This window comes from Amphibalanus amphitrite, unplaced genomic scaffold (genome assembly GCF_019059575.1).
Source record: "Amphibalanus amphitrite isolate SeventyFive unplaced genomic scaffold, NRLGWU_Aamphi_draft 000310F_arrow, whole genome shotgun sequence".
Lineage (NCBI taxonomy): Eukaryota > Metazoa > Arthropoda > Thecostraca > Balanomorpha > Balanidae > Amphibalanus > Amphibalanus amphitrite.
This window is the reverse complement of record NW_024881805.1, coordinates 51,389-70,524: the sequence shown is the minus strand read 5'-3', so window position 1 is coordinate 70,524 and position 19,136 is coordinate 51,389. Positions and strand designations below refer to the sequence as shown.

Here is a 19,136-nt window from a genome sequence, read left to right as displayed (position 1 = left end):
TGACCTGCCCCGACATGGTCTAAACGCATGAAGACATTATCTATGATCCAAACTAACATGAAATTTGTGATCAGCACAAAAAAAAAACGTATTACAGCCTTACTTTAGGAGGTTCTGACAGGTCCTGATTTTTCCGTCTTTTGGGTCTGTGACCTGACCTGGGCGGTGTTTCACGGCACGCTGCCAGCCGCTGCCAGCGCTGATGGCACTTTTGGTTTCAATGGAGACATCAACAAGCCTATACCCACAACACTACCGAAGGCTGACCTTAGCTCGCGGAATGCGCTGTCAGCGGCTGTCAGCACGACCGTGAAACACCGCCCTGGAAGGTCAACCAATGACCAAGGACCTTAAAAAATCGGGTATCATCGGCTTCGTCTCGTCACTCACGGGCAACACGCCTGTTTTTTTTTTCCGCGAGCTCTAGCTTAATCAGGGGCCGAACGGCAGGGGGTCCAACCGACACCTCCCAGCCCGCGAAGGCTGCGCCACGCACCGACCCGGAGCGGGCTAATTGGTCGACAAAAGCAATTTGAAGTGTTTTCAAAGTAATATTTAGGCTCGGGTTGGGTGGGCTACCATTTCTATATTTTTTTATTTTTAGTTAAAAAAAATATCGTTTCAGGGCTGTGACGAAAAAATAAGTGGCCTAAATCCGATGAGAAAACAGGATTTGGGGGTACCCTAGGTTTGGTTACTTGCAGGAGTTGGCCCCCCCCAAAACGCAAGTCTGGATCCGCCAGTGAAAGTTTGTATTACTTCCGTCTTAGGAAAAGCTAGAATTAACAACCGCGTGCATAACCGTAGCAAGGCCAAACAAAGTCAGACTCCAGTCATGCCCGTCACTGCGTCCCAATGAACAGCCCGCAGTGAAAAATGCACCACCATTTCAGGACCCCCTCCCGGTCTTATTGGTTACGCAGACACGCACAGCCAATGCCAATCGCATGAATGAACAATGGGTGATTGATGGGGGCCTGAGGCACGCTCCAGTAACGGCGGCCGTCAGTCCAGGCCGGCTGGAGGGAGAACAGGTTCCAGTGCGACGAGCGGGGACTCGCGGCCAAGGTCACCACTAGAGTTGCAAAGTTTTCCCCAAAGCCTGCTACCGGCACCGCCCCGCCCCACAAAAATTTTCTGGGATACCGGCATGCTACCACGCCCCAAGCAAAAAAACCGCCAAATTACCGGCATACCAAAAAACCTGCATTCTTGATTCTAGCTTACCCCTGCCAGAGATGCCACATTTTGGCAGTTTCAGTACCCCTCCCACCCAACAGCCATCCGTTGTCCAACCACAAATACCAGCAGGCTGATTTTGGCTGAGTTGGCCCCACAAATACCCACAATTTTGAAACTCAATTCCAGTCTATAACTGTTAAAATATCACCTGTAATCAAAGAAGTATTGCCTACAAAAAAAAACTATTACATTCATCAAAAAGGTGAGGACAAAAAGGACTTGAATTACTGAAATGTGTTTTTAAGACTGGGCAGTGGGCAGTAATCACATTTACATTTCACAGGTGTTCTACTTTTCCATATTCTCCTAAAATGTTGCAGGCACCAGCCAAATGTTTAAAATCTAGATGGTCAAAACATAGGTAAAAAGTACAGATTCGGCCATCTTCCTAACTGAGGAAGCGAGATCAACATCTACTTTTTCCTATCCACAATGGCTTGCTGGTTCGTGAATAAGATACGAATCATGTAAAAATGTGTTAATAACTCACTGGTCCTGAGAATAGTCACCAAATAATATGTATAAAAACGATATCTTCCATCCTCTCCAACCTCAAGCGGGAACAAACACAAGGTTATCGATTTCGAAACAGATGCGCCATAACTGAGGCTTTTAACCAGCTGATTAAAACGCTGCAAAAAAAAGAATGTTTAACGACTGCAAGCCACTGCCTCGTGAATGATTATATTCATAAAAATTATCCAACACAATATTAAATTATAATGAAATCAACATTGTAGTGTAATTAACTAAAAAGAAATTCATTTCTCGTCAGTTATTCAACCAAAAGGGTACCTATATGAATAAATATTACGTCATCAGATTACTACCATTCATTAGGGGAGAGAGAATCTTAAAAGTAAATCCTTGATTGTCTAATTATTTGCGCCACTTTGCGTCAATTTTGCCTGCATGATGTGTTTTCTTGTAAAGATAAGACAAAATGCCAGTTCAAATCCATTTTCATTTAATTGTGGGACCAATGTCAGGCTCAGGGCTACCTAACACCTGCCTTTTCAGCTGGATTTTCAGTGTCAAATTCTTTGTAGAGTTTCTCAGACCACATCTCATGATCTCAGGACTCAAGGCCAGTTTCCAAACATTGTGTTTTTTTGGTGTTTTGATTCTGCCTTTTCCCCTAGGGGAATGTTGTCATGAACATTTATTTATTTTATTGTGCTATACGTAGGTATTACTTACCATTAGACTTACTAGTTTATCATGCTTTTGCAACATGAATGAGCATTCTTCCTTATATAGACCACAGTAGATTCTTGACAATTCTAATTATAACCAAGCCTGTGAATTGTGTGAAATGCTGAGGTCCATCTGTTACCCCTACACTTAGCAATGGAACTTCTACCACAAAATGTATCTTGCAGTGGCTAATATTGCTGTTACTACAATTTGAGAGCCTCTTAGTGTCCAAAGTTTGAATCATTTGCTGATAATTTTTTTTTTTTTTGCACAAAATCAAAAATACCGGCATGCTACCGGCAAGACATGCCAGATACCACGAATAAACCTGCGGTAGTGAAAAATTACCGGCATGCCGGTAGTGCGGTAGGGAAATTTTGCAACTCTAGTCACCACCGGGGTCACTGCATGGCCGGATGAAATGGATCGGTCTCTGGAATGCAGTGCTGCGTGCCGTTGTTTATTGAAAAACAGCGAGATTAGAAAAAAAATAGTGCAAGATCCTTGCGTTTCCATCCAAGCAAGGCTAGCAATTTTGGTAAATGTTTTGCAAAGCATAGGCTTATTTCAATATTTTGAGTCGAGTAGCGGCACTCTTTCATAGCAACACCGATCTTCAAAGAAGGCGAGCTTCTCATCTAAATTGCCGGCATTCGTAGCGTCCTTCCGTCGTCACGGCGCGTGACGCGTGACGGCGGCACGACATTGTACACGGTGTGACGCACCGTCACAACGTACCCACGGCCGTGATATAGTAGGTTTGGCCGCCGAGGTAGGATGAAGTTTTTTTTAAGAACTTCGTTTAGGACATTGTATGACATGTGTGATTTTGAGTACAAACTGGCCAATGATGTGGGAAATTTTCCTATTTGTTCCATTATCATAAGAAATTGTCTTCTTCTGTCTCGCTTCAGCCTATTCGTCGGATTGACAATCGCTATAGAAAACGCGCTAGCTCGGACAAGCTAGCGAAGCGTTACGCTGTTTTCGTCACTCTAACCGACGACAGGTGCAACGCATTCCCTAAGTACATTTTAATAACCGCCGGAGCGCCGGTGGGGGCGCGTGGGGGCGGCCGGTGCGGCGACGCGCGCACGAGTGTCGAGCTGTGATGTTTCGGATCATTTCCCGTGCTCTGTTCGGCGCAGCCTGTCCGGCCGCGCGGCGGTCCATTCGCTCCTCTCTGTTGGGCCCGCTAATCGGAGCCGATCAAAAACACCGTCACGACCGAGCGCGTCACGGAACCATGCCGTGCCGGTCCGATCAGCGAGTCGACTCAACTCACGGCGAGCAGATTCACCTCACGCCACACCGACACAATTCACGGTGCGCAGGGACAACTCATTGCGCACTAACCCGACTCATGACACTCAGAGATAACTCATGGCACCAAAACCCGGCTCACGAGCTCACAGCTGGCCCCGAGAGACACAGTCGGATCCAGGTCACCCCGAGACGAGACCAGCCTCCGCAAGGAGCGGCTTCATTCATTCCGCGAACACCCAGCCCGCCCGCGGCGGACGGCGGTTGAAAACAGCAGCAACGGCCGGTCGCAGGTGCACAGAACGGTTCCGAGACCGTTCCTGCGCGCCGCCCCGTCGCAAGGAGGCAGTTCTGGCGCGGCTGACGGCGGGAGGCAGTTCTGGCGCGCGCTGCTGACGGCGGGAGGCAGTTATGGTCCGGCAGCCGGCTCGTAGCGTGCCGTCCAACGCCGAGCTGTCTGCCGCCTCATTCAATAAGGCCAGCCAGCGCTGCTTTTGGCTCCTCCATGGACTTCTGGCCGCCCCTGCGCCGCGCAGCTGATTAATTTGATCAGATATGCGCTGTTTTATGAGTGAAAATTGGCGCATAAAGCCGCCGTCGGGCGGTCCGGACCACGGCTGCTGATTAGTGGACAGCGGGCGGTGACGGGGACGACGTTAGACGTGTGACGCCTGATTACCGCGGAACCTCCCGTCTGGGGGACGGTTTTTCAGTTCCATTGTTCCCCAGTTCGCTGGTCCTCCCGACCAGCCGTAGTCGGGAAGGGCAGTTCCCGCCGGCACCACCGCCAGCCGTGACCGGCCTCGGTAAAGACCCGACAACGCTGGCGTCGTGTGAACCGCCCCTAACCGCTGAGAACGGGCGGTCACCAGCCGAACATCGTCCGGAGGAGGGAGGGGGACTGCGACAGTGGCTACCTCATCGGTCACATGGTCACTCGGGTCAGCGGGGTCAAGTGCAAGTCAGCAAGGCAGCCGGTGCAACGCCCCTGCTGTCACGTAACGCTTTTACTACCCAGCTGGGGCACTTTTTGCTATTAACGTCGAGCAATTAAGCGCCAGGATGGAGCATTTTTAGCAATTAGACCGTGTATGCAGGGTAAAGGTCGAGTATTAGCACGATGTGTATTCTCATATTAACAGATAAATTAAGAGGACCTAAAAGTTGTGAACGAGTAATTTATTGGCCCTAACAGCAGCACGCTAGTAAAATGTTAGTTTAGGTGACATTGGAACTAGCTACAGCGTCAATAACATCAAGAGAAATGCACCCGGGCCCTACTTTCGTAATACAGTGACAGGATGAACACAAATCAGAGCCGATAAGACCCCACTCAGGAGTCCAAAAGGAGTGGCGCCATGACGGAAAGAAGTTACAATAACCATTCGGAGCAATGTCCTATTAAATAACAATACAAATCGACCGGCTCCTCGGGCCCCGTATCGCACACCGCTCGCCGTGCGCCATCCTGCATGTTTACCGGCCATTCGCCTTGACTTGCAGATTTGGCGTGATGCGGCCCGCTCGGCGCCGGACGATTGCTCTGATTGCCCACTCGGGGCGGCCGAAATGCGCCCGTTTGTAGTCGGGCAGCGTGTCTGCAGTGGGGAGCGGTCCGACGGACCGGTGCGGCCGGACGGTCCGCAGTGCGGAGCCACGCCCGCGCCGCCCCCGCCGCGCCGCTGCCGCTGCCGTTCTGCTGCCGCAGCCTCTATCGTCGCTTTGATCGGTCAGCGACCATTAACCGGCGCACGGAAGGTGTGACAGGCCGTGGCCGGCGGCGCCGCGGCCACCACGCCCATCCGGCGGACCTACCACGGGTCGTCGCCGAATCGGCGGTCAAATGGTGCATGAAAGACAGAGAGTGGGGCAGTGGGTGCAGCTTCAGTAGAACGCAAAGGTCAGGAGCTAATGAGGCTGCTGGATATATGGTAGGTCATAGAGATATGTGCTTAGAATTGCTTAGAATTGTGGATAGAAAAAAAACTACACCTGAAGGCTGAAATAATGTCCCAGGGACCCAGTCCTTTTCTGGATTTGTGTGGGGATATTTGCCCCATTCAGTATGCTCTACTCACAAACGTTGTCCTCTCACTAAACCCTAATCCCCATTGCTCTCTGCGTGAAAGTGCCGGTGTCCACTCCCTCCCCTTCAGATTTGGTCTCGCTGCTGCGGATCGCGTCGAAGATAAGCCGTGAGACCACCGTGTGAACATCAGGATAGGTGTGACGGCCGACCGACTGTCCCGTGTCCGAGCGGACACACTTGTGTGACCGGGCAGGTGTGACACCCCCCCCCCCTCCCCACACCCAGCCTCCCCGGTCGCGTACTTACCTGACGTGAGCCGCTGTGCCACCGAGTACGACCTAAGATAGTGCAAATGGCCCTTTCCTGAGCCGATCAATGGCTCATTGGAGAGAGAGAGGAATGGTGTAATACCGACCGAGGAGAATATAAATGTGCTGTCGGGGTCACGAATTGGTGAAAACTTATTGCAATGAGCTAACCTCTTCGTTAATCAGGTAGAAGTAAGAATCGAATGTAGAGAGACAGTAAAATCATAGGTCGTTTTGACTTTTGAATGATATAAGCCACAAGCTGCCTGAGAAATCACGACAGTTCGAAAGCTTTCAAAAGAGCTTGTAATCTATGAGACAATAGTTCAAGCAGCTGGCCAATAATTGAGGTGCTGGTCGGCATGCCAAGTCCATTGTTGCGCGAGCAGAGGTGTTGGTTATTGAGGGTCGGACCGGCGTCTGTGATGGTCCCACCGGCCACTCTGGCGCACCCCGCCTCCGCCATTCATCAGATCTTCAATGAGCTCCGCCGCCGCAACGGGCCTTGGCTGCACGTGCAGCCACGCGGTCTCCCAACCCACCGCGTCATCCCTTCAGACCTATTCAACGACCTGACCTCAGGAGGGACCCCTTAGGGCCTCAGAACATTAGACCGGGACCGTACCAGCCCCACGGACCACCAGCCGCACCAGTTCAGTGCAGCGCGCGGCGAGCGGAACATCGTGCCTCGGCTGGGGTTAATTTGGAGGAATGGTCCGCCGCACAGCGTGGCGAATGCCAGGTACGATTGGTTGACCCGTGACGAGGGTGGGTCAGAGGTCGGGGCGGGGTCGGAGGGGTGCCGCCGTCCGACGAACTGTATCACACAGAGCCGCCAGACGGGGTCAGAGAGAAGAGGAATGACTGGGGCGCAAAGGTGAATGGGGAGAGACACGGATACAATGAGAGAAAGGGTGAGACGGCAAAGAGATCTAGGTGCATGGGAAGGCGAAACAGGAAGAGAAAGACAGAATGACTGAGACGAATATGAGAAAAAAATAGACTGGAGCAGCCATCAATTGTGTTTATAAATGAGCGCATGGCATGCATGAGAAGGACGAATGGTTGCTTTGGAGAGGGATCAGAAATCATGACAGCAAAGTAATGAATAAATAATTGGGATTTATTGTAATGCAATCCGAGACAATTTAGAGTGGATGAATGGGATATGAATAAGACATCACACAGAACAAACGACGTGAAGAGAGAAAAACCGTGACAAGTCAACAGATCAAAATTCTACCGGCATGCTCATACCACAATCACTGCACCCATCAAAATTCAGGCGGTGAGAATTCAGAGATACTTATCAAAAGACACCAATTGTGCAACATCACCTATGTATGAGCCGCAGCCGATATGCAGATAACTCTAGGGGCGCCCATAATGGCCGAAACCCGCTGGGGCGGACAGGAAAAACGGGCGCTGATTGGCGGTGACCTGACCCCGGCGCGGCCTCTGTTGTCCCACAGGCGGACAGTGTGGGCCCGACTCTCCACGCTGGTTGGTATGCATGGGAGTCCGGTGGGCCGGGAGTGCGGTGTATGCGGCACGCGCGGCAGCCCGGCGCGCCGCGCAATCAGCACCCTAATAATGCCATTATGAAACCGGAGAGCAAGGTGCGCCGGTGTTGGACGGACTCGGTGGGTGGGGGTGGAGGTGGGAGTGGGTGGGTGTGAGCCACAGAGCCCTCAGCAGTGAGGTGTGAAGAGGTGAAAGAAGAGAGATGAAGGAATGTCGAGAGAGAGAGAGAGAGAGAGAGAGAGAGAGAGAGAGAGAGAGAGAGAGAGAGAGAGAGAGAGAGAGAGAGAGAGAGAGAGAGAGAGAGAGAGAGAGAGAGAGAGACGTCAAAGCAGAGCAGTCTATGATGCCGCCTACAGTGGACATCCCCATCAGCGCGGCTCCTTCCTTCTCCAGCCTCAGTCGGCCCAGTGCGGAGTTCTGCGACCGTCAGTTAGCAAACTCATTAGGCAGGGACGGTCAGCGGCCCGCAGTTTGGCTGGCAATGAACCCTTTATGGCACTGGAGGCCACCATGCGGGCTGCCAGACAGGTTACCAGATCGGGTGCCAGACGGGTTACCAGGTGGCCTTGCATGCATTGATCTGACAGCCACCTCTGGGCCCGCGACCTGTGGCGTGACAGTCCGCCAAGAAAAAGCCAAGATAGGGCTGTCAACGATAGTCACGAGCCAGAGTGATATTAAGCCGTTCGCGGTTGCCCATCAACACCCACGACACGTCATAGGAGAGATCTGAAAGGTGGCTTTGGCTGAGAGCACACGTGTGCTGAAAAATCAGACTCGTTCGCTGTCGTCGCTGGAGCGTTTGGCGCTGGTTGCGAGAATCTCTGAAACAAATACTGTTGATCCAGAGGCACGCTTGAAAACTGATCCGGCCGGTACTTTTAGCTCGATAGTCTCTTGCACGCCCGCTGGATGCCAGCCTCTGAACATCCGCTCCAACTTCCAAACCTTGCAGCGAGCTGGATCGAGCAAGTCTCGGCACCTGGGATCGTGAAATCAATAATAGCGTCGATCTAATTTTACACAGAACGTTCCGACATTGGCCCGGCGGAGCATTCCGAGTAAAATTAACGGCGTTATCATCGACATCTACGACGCAGCCCGCAACTAACATTCCCAACACTGAGACCACGGGCCGTGCTAACACAGTCGGCGACACTTTCGCCGCCTGGTGGTGACCTAACAAAGCCCCGTTTTCGACCCCCCGTGGATGTTGTACCGCCTGGGGAGCATGGTTTTCTCACCGGAGGGTCGGACTCGGGACCAACACCGTACCGTCTCTAATTGAGAATTACCTGGGTCCGATTGTGCTCGTGCTCTAAGTGCGTCCATTCGTCAGAGGCGGCGCCGGCTGGGCCCCAGTACCGCTCGGCCCCGGTCACGCCGCCTTTGCCCGCGTGGGGTGAGCTCGTTCTTCACCTGAGGGTGCCTGGCCTGCGCCGGTGGGCGCCGCACGACACAAGACAGAACGTGGAGAGCAGATGGTCCCGCGTGGTTCCCGAGCTGGGTTGCGCGGTACTTGGCTCGGCGTTGGAAAAACCGCTTGTCCGGCCAGCGAAACATGTTCATACTAAGCGTTCCTGTTCAGGTGGACCGTGTCACTAGCAGAGCTAAGTCTCGCAAGCCGGTCTGCCCAGTTGCAGCTCAGAGATCATGGCCGCAGGGGTGTGTCGAGGTCTGACGAGCCGACCGGACGTGCACGCAACAGGCGGCGAACAGTTCATTTGTCATGAGCTGAGCTTGTCGTAACATCGCGACCGGCGCCGCTGCGGCGACATCACCGCGGACTGGTCGTCACGCGTGGCTCGTTACACCGCGCTCCTGTGTCTGCCTGCGCGGTGTTTGTCGCAGTGCGTCGCGTTTGACACGGAGCAGCGCAGTTGTGACAGCGATGACTGTCATGACATGGAACTTTTCACGGCCGTCGCCCGGCCAGTGTCGTGATCCAGGGACCTGTAGCACGCGACATGGCGGCCTTGTGGACGGACGAGGGGCGTTTCCCATGGCTCGGGATTCTCTCGGCGAGGCGAAGAGAGGTGTTCCGTCATCTTCAGGCGCAGCTCTCGGGTAGCAGGCGTCTGAGTAATGCACCACACTCCCGGGCCATATGGTGGGTAAGTGAGCGGAACGGGGGATAAGCCTCCACGATGTGCCAAGCGTCGGCACAGCAGTGCTAATGGAAACAGTCAATAACCAAGGGAATATTTCTGCAGGTGCACTCTAAACACCTTCTTGAGTTATTGGTCGAACAATGCCTCATAATGCTAATGGCCCACAGCTATTCATTCAATTCTTCCACATGAACTACTGCTACAAATGACTAGTCAAAACTTGACACTCATATCAATCACGACCATCGCCGCGAAAACGTATCCGCAATCCGCAGCGCATGAGAACGAACTCAGTACAAAGTTCGGCCATAAATACGATGAAGCGCCTATAGATCACACCCGGTAGATTACAGCTAAGAGCTCGGCTCGACGCCGGCTCCTGAGCTGCGCTGCCGGTTGGCAACTCCCATGGCTGGCGCGCTGAGCTGCACAGCCACAGTGGGCTCGCTGAGGTGCACAGAGGGCTCTCTGAGTTGTGGAGCCCCGACATGCAGTAGGCCCGTACGTCAGACGGTCGCCGCCCCCAGGCGAAGGGAGATTTACAGCGGCTGGGTACTCCGGCAGCGAGCAGTGAGCCGCCAATGTCTATGCACGGTCACACTCGCACGTGTGCACGGGCGATAGAGGAGGGACGAAGGGGAGGGGTACAGCCGCGGGTTCTTCCGGTGAGCGAGTGCGGTAACCGAACCCACGCGCCAACGCAGGTCAGGTAGGACATCGATCTCCAGATCAGAAGCAAGGGAACTGGAGCCTGTTCTGGGGAATGAAGCGTGAAACTGGGCTCGATGTCAACGCCATCGGACACAATCAGACATCGGCGATAACATCGGACATCATCGGACATGCTCGGACGTACCTGTCGTCGGCCGGTCTCGCTGCCGCGGTGGAAACGTAAGGTCGGAAGGAATCCAGTGTGCTGTATCGATGGCCTGAATCAGGCCATACCGCTCACACAGTCACAGTTCTGCGCAGCGTTTAATGTCACCAAAACAGCCGTGCAGCCGCTGTCAGAGTACGAGTTCACCAATCACTATGTCAGCGTTCGCTGTTCCCTGAAACGTCCGTTGACTGTCGTAGAACACACAGCAATCGCAGCTCACCAGCGGTACTCAGTTCCACTTCAAGCCACTCAGTCTCACCCGATCACAGTTCAAACACTAATTTCAACACTCCCAACTCTACACCGTCCACTACTAAACAAGTTCACAAGAATCGTCTATAAGTTCTTCCGATTCCAACCACACAACTCCGAATGTTCGTCCTTTTCGACTGCCTCAGCAGTGCTCACTGAGCCAGTCAGCACAACTCTCTAGTTCGCCTCAACCGAGCCACAGTCACTGTTCGTAGCCCAGACAGCACCACACGCCGGTCTGTACAGCTCCGCGCAGCGACGACCACCTCCCTCGCCGACCGCACGCGCCCGACTGCCGCGGCCCGTCCACCGCTCGCCGCCCGCCGCCCGCCGCCCGCCGTCCGCCGTCCGCTGAGCGGCAGCGGGCAGCCAGAGGCGCTGCGGCGAGCCGGCGGCGGAACGGCGGACGGCGGTGGGTAGTGGGTACTGGGCATGTCATTGATACAGACGGCACGGAGGCAGGCGCTAGAGGGAAAAGACCTGGGGTTGGTGGAAGAAGGCGAGGAGGGTGGAGAGACGCCACCCCCAGACGAGCTGAGCCACTCCTGTCAGACCGGACAATGCGGTGGTGAGGAGAGATGCCGGGTCATGCATGCCGATCAGAGGTCTGTGAGGGGAGGTCGGGTCGGATGCTCTTTTCGGGGCTCTGTCGCGTTGGCTGACGGCCACAATCACAGCTGCCTAGATCCAATGAACGGATTCACCGTCATCGCAGAAACACTGTTCAGCGTTCACCAACTACCGAGCTGCCACCATGCTCAACCGATCACTTATCACTAAACATCCTGCAGCTACAACCATCACCAGCTCACTGCCACCATCGGTCAAGTCAGAAGGATTGATAGGATCCACTTAGCTTTGAAGCTCGCACAGGATCCTCGGTGGCATGACAGCCCGCTCAAGAGCTTCTAAATGAACGATGGTGTGAGGAGGTTTGGGGGACTATGAAGACAAACTAGGGTCATCTAGATTTTGGTGCAGCTCTGAGCTGGACTGTCCAACTGGACAACACATTCGGATTGGCCAGGTGAAGCTAAAAATCTGGATCATCCGGCTTGGTCCCGTTACGATATTAATACCTACGAGGGTGGAGCGTCTCGGTGAGCACCATGTCCTCGGTGTGTTCTTGCTGTCAAAAGAGTTCGCCACCGCCCGAGAGCCGACACAAAGTTGTCACCGCCCATGGCCTCGCGGATATGGAACAGCGGCGCTCCGCCCTGACTTCGTCGAACTGAGACGCTCTCGTCGGTGTCCGGCGTTTCGCGGAGACAGCAGGTGACCAGGCTGAGTCTGGAGGATCTCAGAGCAGTCGTGAGATCCGTCCCGCACCGTCCGAGGATGACATTCCAGCCTGAGTGGCCCCGACACCGAGCAGGCGGTATACGTAATGGATCGACAACTGTATCGGCAGGCAGCGCAGGATGGAGGGAAACTGATACACGACAAACACTGGAGCGATACAGCGTTCTACACTCTGTGACGGCGTCTCGGGAGATGGAACTCGGCACGAAATTGGCCGCATCGCTTCCTGAAACGTGTCTGGATGGAGATGAATGGAATGTCTGGGCGTCGGCGTGACTTCTAAATCAGACGCTGTGTTGAAGATTACTCAGCAACGCTCGCCGCTTTTATTCAGCCTGTAATGAACACAGCAGACAACGTTCAACCCATTCGGTCCTCCTGCCTCGCCATAAACGTACAATAAAATAATGCATATCATCAGTTGCTCAACATGAAATGCTAACAAGCTTTAGTCACGGTGCTATTGTGTTTAGGTATGCGTTCGAAGGTAGCAGGCTCATTTATCAAAACCCAACGTTGCGCTTACAAAAAGCGACCGCGGTTTAGTCCTTGCAAATGACAACGGACACTTCTGGGAAGGCACAACGGTGCTCAAAACTTGGCATACCATTCGTTTGAGTTGATATTCATACAGACTGACGATACTGCCGATGGCAGTTCTCTGTCGAGCCGCCGCCGCCGCCGCGACCATCTCAGCGCATTCATCCTGGCTGTCAACTGGCCTGGCGTTCCGCCGATCTGTCCTGGCTGCGACGACCACCGCGGTACGCCGATGACGCTCAATGACGCCCTGTGGAAGCCGATGACGGCTGACGGTCGTCCCATGCCGGCGGCTGACAGCAGGACTGCCGTCATCGACCACCGTGCTGCTGACGTCAAGGTCGACTGGCTGTGCCCTCGACTGGTGACCGACCGCGGAAAGGATGGAAAGAGGGAGAAGTGGGTGGTAAATAAAAGAAATGGGTTGCCAATTTCAAAAATGTGTAGATTTTAGGATAAGATACTTCGCCTACATCAAGCTTGTCAGAATAAGCTATCTCAAGCATTAACAAAGACGGCACCAATGTGTGTTTTGACATTCGACATTTGGCATTAACCATTTGACATTTGACGTGCGGGATCGGGCAAAAATGGCCGTCGGTATTTTTCAGTGAACCAAGCCAATACCAAACGATGCCGCAACATGCAGGATATAGCACAAAGTCTAAGCAGCAGTGGTCGCCACCATCAAGGTTACGTAAGGCAGAACTGCCACAAGCTGCTGAATGTTGCGCTAACAACAGTGCAAAGGTTACGCGGGGCGATGTTTTCTGTTCTGCTTTGTTTCCGTTTCTGATGAAGCCGAGCAAAGCGACCGCCCTTATTTTGCAAACTGAACGTCGATAAAACCTCTCAGAAAGCATCAAACGTCGGTGATAGCGTGTATGTAGCAGTGGATGGAGTTGGCGTTTGGTAGTATCCAGACTCCGATCGACATTATGTCAATGTAAACATCCTGTCTTCTTCCACTTCCTGCGTTGTGTTCCCGCGGAAAGATTCATTGTTCTTCGAATGTAAATAATTATATATCCCAGATATAGCACAGACTGTTAAGAAAAAGTTATGAATATGACTAGGCACAATTGATCCATTAAACGACTGTTTGATGTATTCGTGTTACGGCAAAATGCGGCATATTATATGTCGTTAGTTCACATCCACCGAGTGAAAAATGGCCTCCGATTCCGGGTATACCCAGCGACCCCAGCGTATTTGAGCAGATGTTTGTGTTACAAAGTGGAAATAAAGGTTTGCAATAAATACTTATCTGAAATTGAACACTAGCTTACACTGCAACATCAAATGAAATGGAAACAAAATCCCTTGAGCAAGCAGAAACTGCATTGAGTGACGGGTGTCATACACAAACGATGGTTTTGAGAATCAATGTTCTTTCACCATGGCTCTTTTACTAGTGCCGCAAGTGTAACCAGCAATGCAACAAACAATATCTGGTCATCCAGTCCCCATTGCGCACAGTACGAGTAAACATGCGTGTGCAATGCATAGTACATTTACCTGTCATTTGTATCCACCAATCCCCAACGACGTTTACTCAGTGTGCGTGTGACCCCACGCGACCAAAGCTCGTCTGCTTGCAGACGGGGCGTCACGTCACTTCAGAGCCGACACCGCCCCGTGGCTGACCCGCGACCAACCCGCGACCACCCTCCTCTGACCCGGGGCGACCCCCCCCCCCCCCCTCCCCCCGGCCCGGGTCGACCTTCCCGGCAGGCCCGGCGCCCGTATTGCGCCACGATCGTCGACTGTTTACCCAGACGCGCTGCGTCCGTCTCGGACGAACAGCGTAAACTGGGGAGGCGGTTTACACGTCGCTCGGTTGGGTTTGGATTTGCGCTGGTTTGAAAGGTATCACCACGAAGGGTTCACTGACTGCGGCTGCTGGCTGCTGGCTGGAAAGTAAGGCGTGGCTCGGTAGGTTGGGGACCAAATAGTAGTCGAGGGGGCACACTTTCGAAGTAAGGCCGAGCGTGCGTCATTACGTCAGTAAGAACAGACTCATTAATGATAAGATGGGCGTGAATCTGAGCTCACTGAACTGAACTGGAATATAGTAAAACAACCAGTGGTCATCGTCCACTTCGTGTGGACCCTGTACACTAAACAAAGTGTGCAGAGCCTTCAGCGCATCTCAGTGCGCTGGTGCTCTCCGTGTGATTCGCCGAACAAAGTCTGACAACTCCCCAAGGGCAGCAATGTCTGAATGTTTGCAGCTGTCGTTATTTGACAATCATGCATCCTAACAAGAAGCAAATACAGCGAACAAAAGAAACCGTACAAGCACTTGATACCACTTTCAAAATGATGGGTCTTGATGCTGTTGACTCTAGGCGAATCCGGAGAGAATAGTCATCTGGCAACCTCGAGAATTTGAAGTCCATGAAACAAATCTACCTCCCTTATCATCCGCAACCTGCTCGAGTGTAATGTATTCATCAAATTCACTTCTATAAAATACTAAATTAGCAGACATAAAAACGAGCCAACACGTGTGACCACTTTCTAATAAAGCCATGAACACCGGGTCGGAGCACATGTAAAAATATTCAGATATTCCTCTGGCGGCGGCGGGGACGTGACGTCGGCCGTCACCCGTGCCCCCGATGACGGATGACGCCGCGCCGGCCGGTATCGCGTCATCGCCGCCTTCCGGCGCGATCAGCCTCGTCTCCGGGCGGCCGGTCTCTGACTCAGTCGTTGCCCGAGCTGTCTCAGCTATCGACAGTCATCATCGGGCAGCTGCCGCCACCACTGTCGGTCGTCATGTGTTGTGACCGGCCCAGGGGGCGGTCTGACCACTGCACTGAGCCACTGCAGTCTGACCAGTCTCGGACGGGAGCGGCGGCTGCCACATTTGGCTGCGCGCGGGCACGTCGCACTGCGCGAGGCCGCCCGTCAGCGGACACGACCGTAATTGGTAACAACGATGCCGGTCGGTCGGTCGGCGATCGGTCGGTCGGCGGTCGGTCGGTTGGTTCACCGGACGGACCGGCTGGCGGGCTAGCTGACGGATTGACGGATGGACAGGCGGGCAGGCTGATATGAAGGCAGGCAGACAAACGAAGACGGTCGGGCTGGTGAACAAGCCGTTAGCTTCTCCTACATATAAAAAGGTACCCACTTCCAGCTTTGTTACAGCATTAGCAGACTCCCTGTCATTGTGATGGTGCCACATGCAGGACCACCGGAGCAGGTCGCGTGCCGGTCGCTCCACAATCTCAGTTCCTATTTCAGTCCACATGGCAGGGCTTCACCACGCTGCCCATGAGACGGAGCAGCCGTGCTCATTAGTAAAACTGCGAGCCAGGGTAGGCCACCGGCGCGCCAGAGTTGGCCGCCCGAGCGCCAGACTTCGCAGCCGGTGCAGCGGATTTGGCCGGTGATCAACTGCCATCAGATGAGGAGGCTATTCATTGCAGGTCCGAAAGGCTAGCACGTCTATCTCGCTGGGAATCGTCCCGTTTTAGAAGTAATTAGCCACGCTAATTTGCTGGCAGATTTACTGCCGATGGACAAATCGATGGAGCTGCCTACCGGTGAAAATGCATTTAATTTCCCACAGATGGAGGCGATACGGCAGACAAGGCAGGAGACTCATGGAAAAATGTCCATCGGCTTGGCTTGATGAGGATCATGCGCATGACATCATCACGTCGTGAGGATTGAGATCTCGTAACGTTGAGCAGCGAGGTCTTCGCCGTCGTTAAGCGCAGCTCTCCAGGTAGCCAGGTAGGGGAGGCTCTGTTTTATGGTGGCGTCTGTGTGACGGGAGGTGTGACAATGATCCATGTCGCCGTTAGAGCGGGCCCGCCACGCGTCTGTCGCGTGTCATATCAGGGCGCGTCTGTCAGTCATATCGACAGGCTGACGACTGTTGGGAGAAGGTCTCTGAGGCAGCCAGGCAGCTCATGAAAATGAAGGTGATATGGGGAACGGCGACGGCGCTGGGCTTCATGACTTCGATGATGACCGCTCCATGCATGGGTAGAGAAAATGGTGATGTGATGTTGTCAATAAGGCCAGCGAACGGTACCAGCGAATCGGGCCGCAAACGGGGCAAAAACGTGACATACACATAGCCGTGTCTGCAAAAGCCATTACTCTCACCCATTCTAAGACGATATATCCATACCATTCCATACTAACGGTTGGATTCCCGGCACTAAGGAAGGCGGGGCGCCATTCGGGCAATATTTCTTACTCTAGACATTGCCCAGAACTGCCCAAGAACAAAGCCGACCGAGCCTCGCGCGATAGGCCGTTAGCACGCTTGCAACGCAGCGGTTCCAACCACCAATTACCACGTGGCTATATTTCCACTCGACACACTTCTCGGCCGCTCCTCCCCTTCTCCATCCTTTCCAAGTTGCCGTCTCGGCAGCCAGTTTCTGACACCCCGTCCCCCACTCCCAGCCCCGCCCCTCTGTAGAGTAGGGGAGGTTCGCTGGTCATGCCGCGCTCGCCCTTGCAGTGCGCCATGATTGCCTCTGCAGTGCGCACACCATTCATCACACGCGCCAGGCGGTGTGATCACCGTAGAACAATGGACCTGCCGGACTGGGGTCGACCGGAGTCAATGAGTCAGTGCACAGTGCACACGCAGGAAAGTGCAGGAGTAACAGGCGCAATGTAGAACGGCCTAAGAACGCACATCTTTAAAGCGTCCCAATTTCAAGGTAAATCAGAAACATCTTACACACATGTGATACCTACTCTGCACTGTCTGCAGCGAAGGTTGTTACGTCCGTCTACTGGACACCGAGTCTTTCTTGGCACGTATACGAGTATGTATAATTTCTCACGTGGCACGAACACCTTTAGAACTTCCTTTGGCACATCCGATATGGGCCACCGTGTACCGAGGCACCAGCATCAGTTCTCGTTAGGTCATGTGACGTTCACCGATGAGCAGACTTCACCAAGCTACAGCGGTACGGAACTGATGTGAAAAAAGATGTCTACCATCGCTAAATGACGGAAAAGGCGCCTCTTCGTGTGGGTTTCGTAGTCGACTTACACCGAACGGAAACCAGCAGAACTCGTATGAAGGGATGATGCCCATTGTATGTAGAATGGGTGAGGGGAATTTCAGGCGTGCTGTGCAGGTAAATATGGTGACAGGTAGACAAACTCATCACCTCCGGGGCGTCGGCACATTCCCCTTCCGGCGAAAGGATCCGTCATGTTGTTCACGTTTTCCTTTTCATATGATTTAACATCTCTCCAGATCATGTAAACATTACACATTACACATCGAAAAAACAACGCAAAGCCCGCAAAACCGCCTTGATCCTCATTGTTCTTGCGCTCCGCATGTCCGCTAAGCCGCACCTGCATGTCGCAGCGGACGCCCCAGTAGTTTCCGATCTCCCGTCTGCGCTTCACCCTGCAATGTCCCCGTTTTCCGTTAGCCTCATGTTTGCACCCGGTATCGTACACTGAACCACATCACCCCGCGGGGAGGCCTCGATGTGCATCATTTCCCGGTGCCTTACCGCCCCCGCACACCAACTGCAACGGCGCGCGACTGAAAAACGGCTCTCCGATCGGCCGCCAAGGCTCATGTCTCAGACAGATACTGGCGCAAAAACGACGCTAATCGCGCCGGGAACGCCGCTGTCCCGCCGAGCGGCCGATGGGCACGGCGGCGAGCGCACCGGTCGAGCGCGAGGACGAGGGCGAGTGGCACCGAGGGCGATACGGGCTGATCGCCGAGCCGGTATCGGGTAAAGTATCGTTTCCTTCGATTAGCAAGCCACAGACAAGTCACTAAGTCAATGAAAAGTCGGACCGTTGCGTGTCAATCGGGGCTTCGTGACTTGGTTGGCTGTAGGGAGCGTAACTTCTAAATACTGAGGATTATTACATAACGGCTGTCGGCGGCGGCGCCGGCGGCTGAGGAGGGGAGGGAGGATGGGTTGGGGAAGAGGGAAGGGAAGGAGGGGTAGGGGGAGGGACTCGTGTCGGTGTTTTTGATACTGCCTGCTTCCTCTGGGAGCAGCACGGACATCAAAACAAACAGATCGGCCCAGTTTTGAACGTGCCGGTCTGGCGCTAAAAATAGTAACTTGCCGCACTGGCTTCCATCAGTTATCTACTCGTAGTTAATGGCATTAGTGTTCAATTATGTAATGTTCTATTCTTGGCCATCGCTTAGTGCCAATTGAAAGTCATGTTTATTCCTCGTCTAAATAGGCGTCACTGTAAAAATCGTCAATACATAATCAATCCACTGTGTCGGACGCGGCTCGGTAGCCCAGGAAGGCCCTGCGCGCGGCATGCCAGTTGCCACTGGCCGGTGTTTCGCTTCAGGTGTGGGTACCGCCCCGCCCCCCCCCCGGCCTACCCCGCCCCTCCCTGACCAACAGGAGCGCCGCACGCCGCACCGATGGCCATCTCAGACGAGAAACACGATCCGACTGTGCAAATCACAGAGCCAGCCGCTGGGTGGGGCCAGTGTGCGGTGA

The 19,136-nt window shown here is 53.6% G+C and overlaps 1 protein-coding gene across 4 annotated transcripts in view; it reads right to left on the bottom strand.

Moving 5' to 3' along the window:
• LOC122388132 overlaps positions 1–19,136 on the bottom strand; it is a 215,896-nt gene that overhangs the window by 147,755 nt on the left and 49,005 nt on the right. The window contains exon 1 of one of the 4 annotated variants that reach the window (XM_043378933.1): positions 10,531–11,103. The exons of the other annotated variants lie outside the window; for them this stretch is intronic. The gene's annotated coding sequence lies outside the window, so the exon portion shown is untranslated. Of the gene's footprint in view, positions 1–10,530; positions 11,104–19,136 lie in introns of those variants that run through there. 4 annotated transcript variants of the gene reach the window in all.